Raw genomic sequence first — 14,034 nt, forward strand, 5'->3', positions numbered from 1 at the left:
AGTGTGGCCCCATGGAAGGAGTACTTAAATTCTTTGAGTCTGAATACATTCTCAATCCCAAAGACAAGAATGGTTAGATGTAGCAGGCAATCAATAAGAAAAGAACTTGATTCATATCTCTCTGCTTGGATGCCAACCAAAGTTTGGGCATTTTTTTTTTTTGTTTCCTCCCAATCTGATAAAAAATAAACATCTTTTTGATTTGATGATTCATGGTAGTGCCAACGGGAGGGATAATACCCATGGAATGTTAAGTTTAACTGGTGTGGGAAAAGATACACAACCTCTCCAAGCTTTAGTCGTCTAAAAAAAAATGGAAACAACGTTAACTGAGTTTTTAGTGCAGATTAAGTGAGATGATTTACGTAAAGCACTTGGAACAGTGCCTGACACATAGTTATCACTCAGTAAATAAACCTGTGTACTCAGCATGTGAAATACCCAGGCAAGAAATCCAGGAGAGAGGACAACTCTGAACATTACAAAATGGAATAGTATTGTCTTTTCCTGCATTTCTCTGAAGCCGTGTGCCAGCCTTGCTGCTTAGTGCTTCATGACAGTGATTAAAGAGTTAGAAAATAAGAGCTATGGAAAGAGAAAAGGCAAGTGGTAGGAGGATGGAGGAGAGTACGGCTCTTTGCAAGAAGACACTGCCCCTCACTGTTCCCCCCTTCTCTCCATGGAATAAGGGCTGGACCACCCTAAAGTGAAACTTGGCTGAGCCAAGTTTGAGATGACATCTCAAAAGCCCCTTGAATACTAAGATTACTGATTTTCTGCCTTTAAAAAAACCCCTAGAGATAAAAAACCTTTCCCCCCCAAACCGTCAAACAGCTCGGGGTTTTTAAGCACAAGCCACCTGTTCTCCTTGCTTGCCCCTGCAATAAGCCTTTCCCAAAAAATAAATCCCTAGAGAGCTTGTGCATATGCATTGAAGGTTGCCTTCTAATTTTATTTCACATATGAAGTCTAAAGAAAAAGTAACCTACCAGTACAAATTCTACAGATTTTTCAAAGAGTCTCTTGAATTCTGTGAATCATATCAACATGAATATAAAACTTAGTTTTCCATTCTGGGTGGTGAACCACAGAGCAACACTACCTAATTCATGAGATGGAGGGTGTTCAGACCACTGTGATTTCTCCCCCAGCCTCACGCCCATTGGGATGCTGGGACCTCATGACCACCACCAATATATCTTTCAATTTATGTATTGGAGAGAATTCTTTAAAAGTAAGTAGTCATAGTAAATGGCCAAACATTTGAAATTTACAACTCTTAGAGAAATGGGCTTACCAATCTTTTAAAAAATAATAATAGAGGAGGGAGGGGCAAGATGGCGGAAGAGTAAGACGCGGAGATCACCTTCCTCCCCACAGATACATGAGAAATACATCTACACGTGGAACTGCTCCTACAGAACACCCACTGAACGCTGGCAGAAGACGTCAGACCTCCCAAAAGGCAAGAAAATCCCCACGTACTTGGGTAGGGCAAAAGAAAAAAGAAATAACAGAGACAAAAGAATAGGGACGGGACCTGCACCAGTGGGAGGGAGCTGTGAAGGAGGAAAGGTTTCCACACACTAGGAAGCCCCTTCGTGGGCAGAGACTGCGGGTAGCAGAGGGGGGAAGCTTCGGAGCCACGGAGGAGAGCGCAGCCACAGTGGTGCGGAGGGCAAAGCGGAGATTCCCGCACAGAGGAGCGGTGCCGACCAGCACTCACCAGCCCGAGAGGCTTGTCTGCTCAGCCGCCAGGGCGGGCGGGGCCTGGGAGCTGGGGCTCGGGCTTCGGTGCTAGCCGGGAGGGAGTCCGGGAAAAAGACTGCAGCTGCCAAAGAGGCAAGAGAATTTTTCTTGCCTCTTTGTTTCGCAGCGCGCAAGGAGAGGGGATCCAGAGCGCCGCCTAAACGAGCTCCAGAGACGGGCGCGAGCCGCGGCTATCAGCGCGGATCCCACAGCAACAGGGACGCAGAGGGAAAAACGGAGAGATTCCCGCACAGAGGCTCGGCGCCGAGCAGCACTCACCAGCCCGAGAGGCTTGTCTGCTCACCCGCCGGGGCGGGCGGGGGCTGGGAGCTGAGGCGCGGGCTTCGGTCGGATCCCAGGGAGAGGACTGGGGTTGGCTGCGTGAACACAGCTTGAAGGGTCTAGCGCACCACAACTAGCCGGGAGGGTGCACGAGAAAAGGTCTGCAGCTGCTGAAGAGGCAGGAGACTTTTTCTTGCCTCTTTGTTTCGCGGCGTGCAAGGAGAGGGGATTCAGAGCGCCACTTAAACGAACTCCAGAGACGGGCGCGAGCCGCGGCTATCAGCGCGGACCCCAGAGACGGGCATGAGACGATAAGGCTGCTGCTGCCGCCACCAAACAGCCTGTGGGCGAGCACAGGTCATTCTCCACACCGCCCCTCCCGGGAGCCTGTGCAGCCCGCCACGGCCAGGCTCCCATAATCCAGGGACAACTTCCCCGGGAGAGCGCACGGCGCGCCTCAGGCTGCTGCAACGTCACGCCGGCTTCTGCCGCCGCAGGCTCGCCCCGCCTCCTCCGTACCGCTCCCCCCCCCCCCCCCCCCCCCGGCCTGACTGAGCCAGAGCCCCCGAATCAGCTGCTCCTTTAACCCCGTTCTGTCTGGGCGGGGAACAGACGCCCTCAGGGGACCTACATGCAGAGGCGGGTCCAAATCCAAAGCTGAACCCCGGGAGCTGTACGAACAAAGAAGAGAAAGGGAAATCTCTCCCAGCAGCCTCAGAAGCAGCGGATTAAAGCTCCACAAACAACTTGATGTGCCTGCATCTGTTGAATACCTGAATAGACAACGAATCATCCCAAATTTAGGAGATGGACTTTGGGAGCAGGATATATTAACTTTTCCCCTTTTCCTTTTTTTTGTGAGTGTAGATGTGTATGCTTCTGGGTGAGATTTTGTCTGTATAGCTTTGCTCTCACCGTTAGTCCTAGGGTTAGGTCCGTCCGTTTTTTTTTGTTTTTTTTTTTGGCTTAAAAATTTTTTTTTTCCCTAATAAATGTTTTCTTAATAATTTTTTCCTTATTTTCTATTTTTAAAAAAATTTTTAATAAGTTTTTTCATATTTTTTATTTTAAAAAATTAAAAAATTTTTTTTCTTAATAAATTTTTTCTAAATAATTTTTTTCTTATTTTTAGTATAAAAAATTAATAAATCTATTTTTAAAAATTAAAAAAAATTTTTTTTTCTTAATAAATTTACTCTTAATAATTTTTTTTTCTTATTTTTTATTATAATTGCTTTATTTTATTTTATTTTATCCTCTTTTTTTCTTTCTTTCCATTTTTTCTCCCTTTTATTCTGAGCCATGTGGATGAAAGGCTCTTGGTGCTCCAGCCAGGCATCAGGGCTGTGCCTCTGAGGTGGGAGAGCCAACTTCAGGACACTGGTCCACAAGAGACCTCCCAGCTCCACGTAATACCAAACGGCGAAAATCTCTCACAGATCTCCATCTCAACATCAAGACCCAGCTTCGCTCAACGACCAGCAAGCTACAGTGCTGGACACCCTATGCCAAACAACTAGCAAGAGAGGAACACAGCCCCATCCATTAACAGAGAGGCTGCCTAAAATCATAATAAGGCCACAGACACCCCAAAACACACCACCAGACGTGGACGAACCCACCAGAAAGACAACATCCAGCCTCATCCACCAGAACACAGGCACTAGTTCCCTCCACCAGGAAACCTACACAACCCACTGAACCAACCTTAGCCACTGGGGACAGATACCAAAAACAACGGGAACTACGAACCTGCAGCCTGTGAAAAGGAGACCCCAAACACAGTAAGATAAGCAAAATGAGAAGACAGAAAAACACACAGCAGATGAAGGAGCAGGGTCAAAACACACCAGACCTAACAAATGAAGAGGAAATAGGTAGTCTACCTGAAAAAGAATTCAGAATAATGATAGTAAGGATGATCCAAAGTCTTGGAAATAGAATAGACAAAATGCAAGAAACATTTAACAAGGACGTAGAAGAACTAAAGAGGAACCAAGAAATGATGACAAGCACAATAAATGAAATTAAAAATACTCTAGATGGGATCAATAGCAGAATAACTGAGGCAGAAGAACGGATAAGTGACCTGGAAGATAAAATGGTGGAAATAACTACTGCAGACCAGAATAAAGAAAAAAGAATGAAAAGAACTGAGGACAGTCTCAGAGACCTCTGGGACAACATTAAACGCACCAACATTCGAATTATAGGGGTCCCAGAAGAAGAAGAGAAAAAGAAAGGGACTGAGAAAATATTTGAAGAGATTATAGTTGAAAACTTCCCTAATATGGGAAAGGAAATAGTTAATCAAGTCCTGGAAGCACAGAGAGTCCCATACAGGATAAATCCAAGGAGAAACACACCAAGACACATATTAATCAAACTATCAAAAATTAAATATAAAGAAAACATATTAAAAGCAGCAAGGGAAAAACAACAGATAACACACAAGGGCATCCCCATAAGGTTAACAGCTGATCTTTCAGCAGAAACGCTGCAAGCCAGAAGGGAGTGGCAGGATATATTAAAGTGATGAAGGAGAAAAACCTACAACCAAGATTACTCTACCCAGCAAGGATCTCATTCAGATTTGATGGAGAAATTAAAACCTTTACAGACAAGCAAAAGCTGAGAGAGTTCAGCACCACCAAACCAGCTTTACAACAAATGCTAAAGGAACTTCTCTAGGCAAGAAACACAAGAGAAGGAAAACACCTACAATAACAAACCCAAAACATTTAAGAAAATGGGAATAGGAACATACATATCGATAATTACCTTAAATGTAAATGGATTAAATGCTCCCACCAAAAGACACAGACTGGCTGAATGGATACAAAAACAAGACCCATATATATGCTGTCTACAAGAGACCCACTTCAGACCTAGAGACACATACAGACTGAAAGTGAGGGGATGGAAAAAGATATTCCATGCAAATGGAAATCAAAAGAAAGCTGGAGTAGCAATTCTCATATCAGACAAAATAGACTTTAAAATAAAGACAATTACAAGAGACAAAGATGGACACTATATAATGATCAAGGGATCGATCCAAGAGGAAGGTATAACAATTGTAAATATTTATGCACCCAACATAGGAGCACCTCAATACATAAGGCAAATACTAACAGCCATAAAAGGGGAAATTGACAGTAACACAATCATAGTAGGGGACTTTAACACCCCACTTTCACCAATGGACAGATCATCCAAAATGAAAATAAATAAGGAAACACAAGCTTTAAATGATACATTAAACAAGATGGACTTAATTGATATTTATAGGACATTCCACCCAAAAACAACAGAATACACATTTTTCTCAAGTGCTCATGGAACATTCTCCAGGATAGATCATATCTTGGGTCACAAATCAAGCCTTGGTAAATTTAAAAATATTGAAATCGTATCAAGTATCTTTTCCGACCACAACGCTATGAGACTAGATATCAATTACAGGAAAAGATCTGTAAAAAATACAAACACATGGAGGCTACACAATACACTACTTAATAACGAAGTGATCACTGAAGAAATCAAAGGGGAAATCAAAAAATACCTAGAAACAAATGACAATGGAGACACGACGATCCAAAACCTATGGGATGCAGCAAAAGCAGTTCTAAGAGGGAAGTTTATAGCAATACAAGCCTACATCAAGAAACAGGAAACATCTCGAATAAACAACCTAACCTTGCACCTAAAGCAATTAGAGAAAGAAGAACAAAAAAACCCCAAAGCTAGCAGAAGGAAAGAAATCATAAAGATCAGATCAGAAATAAATGAAAAAGAAATGAAGGAAACAATAGCAAAAATCAATGAAACTAAAAGCTGGTTCTTTGAGAAGATAAACAAAATTGATAAACCATTAGCCAGACTCATCAAGAGAAAAAAGGAGAAGACTCAAATTAATAGAATTAGAAATGAAAAAGGAGAAGTAACCACTGACACTGCAGAAATACAAACGATCATAAGAGATTACTACAAGCAACTCTATGCTAATAAAATGGACAACCTGGAAGAAATGGACAGATTCTTAGAAATGCACAACCTGCCAAGACTGAACCAGGAAGAAATAGAAAATATGAACAGACCAATCACAAGCACTGAAATTGAAACTGTGATTAAAAATCTTCCAACACACAAAAGCCCAGGACCAGATGGCTTCACAGGTGAATTCTATCAAACATTTAGAGAAGAGCTAACACCTATCCTTCTCAAACTCTTCCAAAATATTGCAGAGGGAGGAACACTCCCCAACTCATTCTACGAGGCCACCATCACCCTGATACCAAAACCAGGCAAAGATGTCACAAAGAAAGAAAACTACAGGCCAATATCACTGATGAACATAGATGCAAAAATCCTCAACAAAATACTAGCAAACAGAATCCAACAGCACATTAAAAGGATCATACACCATGATCAAGTGGGGTTTATTCCAGGAATGCAAGGATTCTTCAATATACGCAAATCAATCAACGTGATACATCATATTAACAAATTGAAGGAGAAAAACCATATGATCATCTCAATAGATGCAGAGAAAGCTTTCGACAAAATTCAACACCCATTTATGATAAAAGTCCTGCAGAAAGTAGGCATAGAGGGAACTTTCCTCAACATAATAAAGGCCGTATATGACAAACCCACAGCCAACATTGTCCTCAATGGTGAAAAACTGAAACCATTTCCACTAAGATCAGGAACAAGACAAGGTTGCCCACTCTCACCACTATTATTCAACATAGTTTTGGAAGTGTTAGCCACAGCAATCAGAGACGAAAAAGAAATAAAAGGAATCCAAATCGGAAAAGAAGAAGTAAAGCTGTCACTGTTTGCAGATGACATGATACTATACATAGAGAATCCAAAAGATGCTACCAGAAAACTACTAGAGCTAATCAATGAATTTGGTAAAGTAGCAGGATACAAAATTAATGCACAGAAATCTCTTGCATTCCTGTATACTAATGATGAAAAATCTGAAAGTGAAATTAAGAAAACACTCCCGTTTACCATTGCAACAAAAAGAATAAAATACCTAGGAATAAACCTACCTAAGGAGACAAAAGACCTGTATGCAGAAAATTATAGGACACTGATGAAAGAAATTAAGGATGATACAAATAGATGGAGAGATATACCATGTTCTTGGATTGGAAGAATAAACATTGTGAAAATGACTCTGCTACCCAAAGCAATCTACAGATTCAATGCAATCCCTATCAAACTACCACTGGCATTTTTCACAGAACTAGAACAAAAAATTTCACAATTTGTATGGAAACACAAAAGACCCCGAATAGCCAAAGCAATCTTGAGAACGAAAAATGGAGCTGGAGGAATCAGGCTCCCTGACTTCAGACTATATTACAAAGCTACAGTAATCAAGACAGTTTGGTACTGGCACAAAAACAGAAATATAGATCAATGGAACAGGATAGAAAGCCCAGAGATAAGCCCACGCACATATGGTCACCTTATCTTTGATAAAGGAGGCAAGCATATACAGTGGAGTAAAGACAGCCTCTTCAATAAGTGGTGCTGGGAAAATTGGACAGGTACATGTAAAAGTATGAAATTAGAACACTCACTAACACCATACACAAAAATAAACTCAAAATGGATTAAAGACCTAAGTATAAGGCCAGACACTATCAAACTCTTAGAGGAAAACATAGGCAGAACACTGTATGACATAAGTCACAGCAAGATCCTTTTTGACCCAGGTCCTAGAGAAATGGAAATAAAAACACAAATAAACAAATGGGACCTAATGAAACTTAAAAGCTTTTGCACAGCAAAGGAAACCATAAACAAGACCAAAAGACAACCCTCAGAATGGGAGAAAATATTTGCAAATGAAGCAACGGACAAAGGATTAATCTCCAAGATTTACAAGCAGCTCATGCAGCTCAATAACAAAAAAACAAACAACCCAATCCAAAAATGGGCAGAAGACCTAAATAGACATTTCTCCAAAGAAGAGATACAGATTGCCAACAGACACATGAAAGAATGCTCAACATCATTAATCATTAGAGAAATGCAAATCAAAACTACAATGAGGTATCATCTCACACTGGTCAGAATGGCCATCATCAAAAAATCTAGAAACAATAAATGCTGGAGAGGGTGTGGAGAAAAGGGAACACTCTTGCACTGTTGGTGGGAATGTAAATTGATACAGCCACTATGGAGAACAGTATGGAGGTTCCTTAAAAAACTAAAAATAGAACTACCATATGACCCAGCAATCCCACTACTGGGCATATACCCTGAGAAAACCATAATTCAGAAAGAGTCATGTACCAAAATATTCATTGCAGCTCTGTTTACAATAGCCAGGACATGGAAGCAACCTAGGTGTCCATCATCGGATGAATGGATAAAGAAGATGTGGCACATATATACAATGGAATATTACTCAGCCATAAAAAGAAATGAAATGGAGGTGTTTGTAATGAGGTGGATGGAGTTAGAGTCTGTCATACAGAGTGAAGTAAGTCAGAAAGAGAAAAACAAATACAGTATGCTAACACATATATATGGAATCTAAGGGAAAAAAAAAAAAAAAAAAAAAAAGAGGTCATGAAGAACCTAGTGGCAAGATGGGAATAAAGACACAGACCTACTAGAGAATGGACTTGAGGATATGGGGAGGGGGAGGGGTGAGATGTGACAGGGTGAGAGAGTGTCATGGACATATATACACTACCAAATGTAAAATAGATAACTAGTGGGAAGCAGCCGCATAGCACAGGGAGATCAGCTCGGTGCTTTGTGACCACCTAGAGGGGTGGGATAGGGAGGGTGGGAGGGAGGGAGATGCAAGAGGGAAGAGATATGGCAACATATGTATATGTGTAACTGATTCACTTTGTTGTAAAGCAGAAGCTAGCACACCATTGTAAAGCAATTATACTTCAATAAAGATGTTTAAAAAAAAAAAAAAAGTTAATAGGAAGAACTATCTAAAATAAAAAAAAAAAAAAATAATAATAATAATAATAATAATAATAAGGTGGACTCTCTCCCCAGCAAATTCTGTACTGCTGGTACCCTTGCACCCATTTTGCTGACATTTGCATAGGTAGCCAGGGTGGTGAGGCCTTGGGAGGCTAAGATACACTTTCACATGCTCTTCCAGTCTTATTCCAGTATTTCCTCACAGTGCCCAACCCGATGGATTGATGTTCCAAGTTTGGCACCAATCTATCAGAGTCCAAGACACAGATATGAGAACCATGATAATAATATTTAACATTTTTTAGTACATATTGTGGCCAAACAATAAGTGCTTTACATGCACTTACCTCATTTAATTCTCACAACACTGTCTTATGGGAAAGGTAATGGGTTCCCCAGAAGCCAACCCTGAGTCAGAGAGTCACAGGCGAGTGATTTATTTAGGAAGTGCCCTTAGGTGAGACCAACATGGGAGGGGGAAGGAAGCAGGAAGGTAAGAAGCCAAGCAGGGGTACAGTTTCAGACAATTCCACTCTCAGCCTGGTCTTAAGGTGTGCCCTGCGGTATAAACTACACCTCGGAGTTGGCTTTCCTATTCCTGCACAGATAGTCAAAGGCTAAGTGCTCTGGGCAGGGGAGGGGGTTAGTGTAAACTTCTGAGCATTTTAGGCCTGTGTTGGCGAGTTGAAAAAAGTGGCTCCAACCATACAGAAGAATAAATTCAAACTGGCTTAAACACTTAAACATAAGATATGACATCACGGGCTTCCCTGGTGGCGCAGTGGTTGAGAATCTGCCTGCTAATGCTGGGAACACGGGTTAGAGCCCTGGTCTGGGAAGATCCCACATGCCGCGGAGCAACTAGGCCCGTGAGCCACAACTACTGAGCCTGCGCGTCTGGAGCCTGTGCTCCGCAACAAGAGAGGCCGCGATAGTGAGAGGCCCGCGCACCGCGATGAAGAGTGGCCCCCGCTTGCCACAACTAGAGAAAGCCCTCACACAGAAACGAAGACCCAACACAGCCAAAAATAAATAAATAAATAAAAATAAACAAATGTGGGGTTAAAAAAACAAATAAATAAAATACAACTTCTAAAAAAAAAAAAAAAAGATATGACATCATAAAACTCCTAGAAGAGAACGTAGGCAAAATATTCTCTGACATAAATCGTACCAAGGTTTTCTTAGATCAGTCTCCCAAGGCAATAGAAATAAAAACAAAAATAAACAAATGGGACCTAATCAAACTTACAAGCTTTTGCACAGCAAAGGAAACCATAAACAAAACGAAAATACAACCCACAGAATGGGAGAAAATATTTGCAAATGATGCAAACAACAAGGGCTTAATTTCCAAATATACAAACAGCTCATACAACTGAACAACAAAAAACAAACAACCCTATCCAAAAATGGGCAGAAGACCTAAATAGACATTACACCAAAGAAGACATACAGATGGCCAACAGGCACATGAAAAGATGCTCAACATCACTAATTATTAGAGAAATACAAATCAAAACTACAATGAGGTATCACCTTGCACCAGCCAGAATGGCCATCATTTAAAAGTCTACAAAAAACAAATGCTGGGGAGAGTGTGGAGAAAAGGGAACCCTCCTACACTGTTGGTGGGAATGTAAGTTGGTGCAGCCACTGTGGAAAACAGTATGGAGGTTCCTCAGAAAACAAAAAGTAGAATTACATATGATCCAGCAATCCCACTCCTGGGCATATATCCGGACAAAACTATAATTCAAAAAGATACATGCACCCCAAAGACGCAGACCTACTAGAGAATGGACTTGAGGACACGGGGAGGGGGAAGGGTAAGCTGGGACGAAGTGAGAGAGTGGCATGGACATATATACACTACCAAATGTAAAATAGCTAGCTAGTGGGAAGCAGCCGCATAGCACAGGGAGATAAGCTCTGTGCTTTGTGACCACCTAGAGGGGTGGGATAGGGAGGGTGGGAGGGAGGGAGATGCAAGAGGGAAGAGATATGGGAACATATGTATATGTATAACTGATTCACTTTGTTATAAAGCAGAAACTAACACACCATTGTAAAGCAATTATACTCCAATAAAAATGTAAAAAAAAAAAAAACTACATAAAAAAAAAAATTAGTGGGGAAGTAGCATGCTTGCATCACATAGAGTGAGACTGGTATTCAGTTACCTCTGTTGCGCCAGTTTATGTTGCAGTTTACCAACTCAATATAGCCGTGCATTTAAAATTCCTTTTTAGGATTTGTGGATTTTATTTTTATTAAGAATATAGATATAAAGTACTGTAGTTTACAGCTAGGCCTTGAAATATCTTTTTAGGATCTGTTAGGAATAAGATTGATATTGCATTGTGTGTAACCTGCACAATGTGGAAAGCTGATATACCTGTGCAAAATCTTTGCCTCTGTGCTGTCAGTGTGATGTGCTTTCTGCATGGTTATATACTACTAGCGATTTTATCAAAACTTCTAAAACTTAAATTACACGGTAAAGGATCTGTAAGAGGCTGCATAAATGTTAGTTGGCACGTAAAGACAATTGTAGAAGTTGAAGACATGATTGCTATATTTCAATGTTTATTCCCACTCAACACATTGCCTTCTAAGCTTTCTTTTTTGTTCAAAGCATGATCTTAAAGATATGTTTAAGTTAATGGATGTAATGCAGGGTTCCTACACTGTACTGGCGCATGTTGGTCGCCCTCTGTGCCGTAGATGTATGCACACAGGGTGCAAGTAAAAAGCTACAGAGTGGAAAAAAAAAAAAGATACATGCACCTCAATGTTCATAGCAGCACTATTCATAATAACCAAGGTATGGAAGCAACCTAAAGTGTCCATCAGCAGAGGAATGGATAAAGATGTGGTACATATATACAATGGAATATTCCTCAGCCAACAGAAAGAATGAAATAATGCCATTTGTGGCAACATGGACGCAACTAGAGATTATCGTAAGTGAAGTAAGTCAGAAAGAGAAAGACAAATATCATATGATATCACTTATATGTGGAATCTAAAATATGACACAAATGAACTTATCTATGAAACAGAAACAGAATCACGGACATAGAGAACAGACTGGTGGTTGCCAAGGGGGAGGGGGTTGGGGGAGGGATAGAGTGGAAGGTTGGGGTGAGCGGATGTAAGCTACTATGTATATATAAACAACAAGGTCCTACTGTCTAGCCGATGGAACTATATTCAACATATATAACTGAATCACTTTGCTGTACAGCAGAAATTAACACAACATTGGAAATCAACTATACTTCAATTTTTTAAAATGAGTTATAAAAAAGAAAAAGAAAAAGAAAATGGCTCCAGTAGCATGTAGGAAATCCTCTGAGGTGAGTCATGGGTGTAGGCTGTTAAAGGTAAGCAGAAGAACACAAAAGCCGGGGAGGGACACCGGTGAAAAGGACTTAAGGGCGTCAGGTTACTCTGGCCACTAACCTCTATCTTGAAATTCTGAAAAACAACCTGGACTATTTGATGGGGCACACTGATGGAAGTCTTGTGTGCTGACAAAACATTGCATCCTCTTTTGCTTCCTGTCAAAACGCTTCAGAAATCAACTTGAAGAGCATCAGAAGAGAAATTCATCTTGGATTAACTTTTCAAAATTACCAAATCTCAAACATAATCATTCTCCCCCAAAATGTACACAAGACCTTATTGGAAAGGGCATCATTGAATTTCCCCTAGATTGTGCAAAACAAATTTAATAACGATTTAGTTGAACCTCAACAAATTTCTGCCACACAGCGTTTTCTAGATTTACAGCAATTTCGGAAAAAAGCCCAGGATGGCAATTCTGATTCTCCCTCAACACACCCACCATCTCCCTACACACACCAGAATCAGTCCAGAGGAAATGATCAAAGTCTAAAGGTTTTAAGTCTTTTAAATTTTTTATTTCAATACCAACTGCTTGATTTCCACGGCATTCACTGCCTGATTTTTACTGAGCTAACCATAGGACCTAAAGTCAAGTCGCTGCTCAGAGCCTACACAGTGGAATTTAGACCTAACTCCTCATTTTAGGAAGTTAACAGAGTATTCCTCCAACTGCCCAAACGCTAAGCAATGCTGCCAGCTGCAGCCATAGGGCAATGCCTCCCCTTGGATCATTTTTCTGTTCATTCAGACAATTCTGTGGGAAGAGAACGGTTTTATCGGTCCATATATCTTCTTGCAACTTGCTGAGGGAGGCTGGGAGGAGTAAATATCTGTGCTCTTCCCAATGGGGTATCTTTTTGTTTTCAGAGTTTGGGTTGTTTCTGATTGATGGATATATTGGCAATAAGGGTGAATGATGTCTCTATGTGTGATGATCATCTTTGTTGAAACTAACTCTTCCCAAAAATGGTGTTCACAAACGTTATGTATGGATACAAGGGGGAAAGAGGTTCGTGGGATGAATTGGGAGATTGGGATTGACACATATACACTATTGATACTATGTATAAAATAGATAACTAATGAGAACCTACTGTATAGCACAGGGAACTCTACTCAATGCTCTGTGGTGACCTAAATGTTTAAGGAAATCCGAAAAAGAGGGGATATATGTATATGAGGATGTATCCCAAAAAGAGGGCATATATGTATAAGAGGGGATATATTCCTGATTCACTTTGCTGTACAGTAGAAACTAACACAACATTGTAAAGAAACTATACTCCAATAAAAACTATAAAAAACAAAAAAAACAAAAAACAAAAAATAAACAAAACGAAAATGGCATTCATCTCTCATTTTCAACAGGGATGTTCTTCTCGACTTATGTATGCCCTAAAACAGAAATGATTGCCTTCTTAACCAGTTAGGATATATCTCCCCTTTCTTAAAAACACTTGGTATGAGTGAGGCCCTCAGATGACAGCCATGAAAACCTGCTTCTATTGAGAGTGTCTTGACCCAAAATCCACCCAGCAAGTTAGGGCCTTCCACGTTCAAGATCATTCCACATCTCATTTCTCCTAAAACAGACCCCACCCATTCCCAGCA

Source organism: Eubalaena glacialis, chromosome 1 (genome assembly GCF_028564815.1).
Source record: "Eubalaena glacialis isolate mEubGla1 chromosome 1, mEubGla1.1.hap2.+ XY, whole genome shotgun sequence".
NCBI classification, from domain to species: Eukaryota; Metazoa; Chordata; class Mammalia; order Artiodactyla; family Balaenidae; genus Eubalaena; species Eubalaena glacialis.